We start from the raw sequence: 3,798 nt of genomic DNA, 5'->3' as shown, positions 1-3,798 counted from the left end.
GACAAGTAAAATACCTATTTTTTCATAAAAGAATACACTTGTATGTCCCGAAAATTGTGTCCAAATATCATGATATCAATTCTTCGATGCTTTTGTCTATTTAATAGGTAAAGAAATTATCGCATGAACTTTAGAACTATATCAGCTCGAAACAAGTAAAGCACTGCATACCGCTGATATAAAAAATTTAAAGCTCATGAAATTAAAATTTGAGGACAAATAGTTTAATGAAACTCTGTCAGCCAAAAACTTTGTTTACATTTTTCTACATATGCCGCGGCCAAGGAAAAAAACTCAATGACTCTGTCATTTATTCCAATGTATTGCTCAGAAGCAGCTATCATCGGTCATGTACTGTGAGCCAATGCACCGAAATTACAGTCTCGACAGAGAGCATGTATAAAAAGCAGGAGTTCTGCAAAATATACGAGGACGAGTCAAATGAAAGTGAGCCGATGCAAATATATGGCAAACGGGGTACTTTATTTAAAAGTAGTCTCCATGAGCATTTAGACATTTGTCCTACTGGCTAACGAGTCGCGTTATTCCTGTCTAATAAAACTCCCTGGGTTCCGGCTTCAAAATATCTGTAACTTCACGTTACCGTCCGACATGAATCTGGTTCCCTTGAGCTGTTTTTTCAATTGCACCAAAATTAGGAAGTCGCAAGGTGACAGATCTGGACTGTATGGCGTATGTTGCAGCGTTTCCTACTTGGTCTTTGCCAGTTTTGTATTAACCACATAAGCGACGTGGGCACGGGCGTTTTCGTGAAGCAAGATGACACCATTCGTCATTTCTCCACGTCGTTTGTCCTTGACACGCAGCCGATCCGGCGTTTCACGATAACGGAAAACGATTGATAGTCTCTCCAGGATTAGCAAATTATATCAGTAATGGCTTCTGACGATAGAAAAAAAAAGTCAACAACACCTTTCCGACGGAAATGACGGCCTTAAATTTGCTTTTTTGGGGGGATGGTGAATTCGAATGCTTCCACTGTAAGATTTGCCTTCGTGTTTCAGGCTTTAGCAGTGGCACCATGATTTGTTCCCGGTCACAATTGCAGACAAGAAGTCGCCACCCTTATTGTGATACCGGATTAGGTGATCGAGTCAAGCCAGCGCCGAACTTCGTCTTCTGGCTGTGAGTCAAAATCTTGGGCACCCATTGCGCACACAAGAGCCGGTAACCGAAATGTTACGGAATTGTGGCGTGAACCACACCATGACTGATGTCCGCACGCTCTGCCAGTTCATCGATGCTTATCCTCCGTTGTCTAATCAGCTCATCAACCTTTGCAATTGTGTTGCGGGTGATTGCGCGGTGGCTTTGGCCCGGTCTTGGATCGTCTTTGCAACTTTCCCGTCCTTTTAACCATTTTCTCCAACGCTTCACAGTGGCCAACAAAATGCAATGTTCAACGCACACGGCGGCCATATGGCAACCTATCTCTTTTTTTAGAAAACGCCTTCAGCTGTCAAAAACCTCACGACATCACGCTATTCAACTTTTGGAGCGTCCATTATGTCACGCAATAGCGTTCAATGCAGCGTGTAAGAGCATTAAAGAACCTTTATCCTCACACCTGCGTGTCACTTTTGTACATGAGAGATGCCTGTGTGCTACGCGCATGCTTCGCAGATGATGAACAGAACCATCATTGCGCGGGGTTGGTTGGCTCACTTTCATTTGACTCCCCCTCATACATTAGAAACGCAAAGACACAATGAAATATAGAAATGCGAAAATACAGCTTGATAAAAGGAAAAAAGTGTCACAGGAAAGAATAGCCACTGCACGTATAGACGAAACCTCGCAATAAGATATTTAAATACACGTATACGTCTCCAATAAATTTACGTATCTAAGAGAAACTCACGGTATATAATGCGTCAAACAAGGCAAACAAACATGTTGTGTAATCACAGATCACAGATAACAATCCTAATGCCCACCTCTCCTCCCTCCATTCCCCCCGATGTATCGCGTGCGACGGAAGCCGGCACGCTTCTTCCCCGCTTTTCTCCCTTTCGCACACAAGACTGAGCCACCATCGCCGGCTCACCCATGCCGTCCCCTCCACATCTTTTCACTCACACATACAGCATGCGGCACGCGGTCCCGATGTTATCGCCCTTAATTGGACTTTATACTGAACATGACGGTGACAGCGACGGCAGGAATGCGCCTGGAGTGTCCATGTAATTGCTATCGCAATAATAGAGAGTTTTAGAATAGGCGCCCTAAAGGTTTTGGGGCCCCGAAGAAATAGCGTCGAAGCCACTGCGCATGCGCGAGACGGAAACTGTGTTTGGGTTTTGCGTTGGGAACGCTATTTCACCGATTTAGCGTGAGCCCAAATAGGGGCCGCCAAAGCTTTGCGTCGGCAAATATGGCGGCACCCATCGAAGCGACGGCTCGAACCTTGCACCAAACTGGGTTCAATTCGGGGTAACACATGAAGTTCGCAAGCTAGGAGAAGTGACTGCGGTTATCGCTTTCTCTCAACTAGCGGGTGTTGTGAAGATTGACTCATTAGATGCCGCTGATTCCGAATTCAATTGTGGATTTTAAGGCTCGTAGGCCTAACACGGCTAAGCTTGGCTGGTCAAGGTACGTAAAGTTGATTTGCGCAAAACTAAGCGCAACAAATTCTTTGATGCTTACAGAACAACCTCTAAATTGTATTTAAACGCGAAAAAACAAAAGTCCAAATTACTATTGCCATCATAAAATGGTGTATATTATTCAATTATTTCTAATAGCTTTTCTTTGGCGCCGTAGTGGCCCTGTCAGCGCAAGACGCTATCCGCAAACGCAAGGCCCTATTCTAAAACTCTTCACTCCTGCGTGCTCCAACGCTAACACTGGCAAAGCTCGTTGGGGCTTCAAACTATTGGGGCTCGTATTCTAAAACTCTCGAATATAATAAGAATATCCAGCAACTGCAGCATCCTGCGGCCCACTACTTTCCTAAAAAGAAATAACAAAATCGAACTTTTACCATGCGACAACTCGCTGCCGGAACGTCTTTTTTGTGTGTGTGTGCATGGGGCTGCGGCATCCAAATGAAACAAAACAAATGCAAAGGAAAGCATGCTGGCCAGAATCGAATACCTGCTTTGGGCACCTACTGTGGCTACCGAAGGAATATCGAAGAAAACGTGAGACGCTTGGCCCACAGAGAACCATACGCATAGTAGTCGGTATCCTACACCGGCGAGACAAGAGTTTTCGGATAGGTAGCGCTCTAGCGAACACGTTGCAATACGCCGAGCCTCCACAGTGATGGCGGCAAGCGACCATTGTTTATTTTACTCGCCTGCTATCCAGAAAGCATCCAAAACTCTGCCAGGTGAAATTCCACTCGGCCAGAGAAACACGAGAAAAACGCATGCGCTCTGGCTGGCTCTGGCAGCCCACGGGTAGCGAGAACAAGAAAATTGAAGAGGATCAATGTGTCCTCGCGAATAAAAGTCAAAGTATAAAAATAAATTAGAACGTAGTTACCTTCGCTGGCTTTAATGTCTTGACGTGGATGCTTCTGCGCAAGTGAAATTTTGATATTCTATTCTGTGACATGACGGCACAAATGAACTACTACAAGGCCTCATCTCATCGGACCTCGCTGCATGCTTTGTCAACTTGTCTGATAGTGGGTTGACTTCGCTTGTGTCGTTGTATGGTGCGATGTAAGACTTTAGAAAGGTCAATGCACCTTTGGCGTCAAATGTTTATAACAACGTTAAGCTCACAAAGTTCTGGAATTGAAAATCTAAAACACGACTTTACAAA

Source organism: Dermacentor albipictus, chromosome 2 (assembly GCF_038994185.2).
Source record: "Dermacentor albipictus isolate Rhodes 1998 colony chromosome 2, USDA_Dalb.pri_finalv2, whole genome shotgun sequence".
Taxonomy (NCBI): domain Eukaryota; kingdom Metazoa; phylum Arthropoda; class Arachnida; order Ixodida; family Ixodidae; genus Dermacentor; species Dermacentor albipictus.
This window is presented reverse-complemented; position numbering follows the sequence as displayed.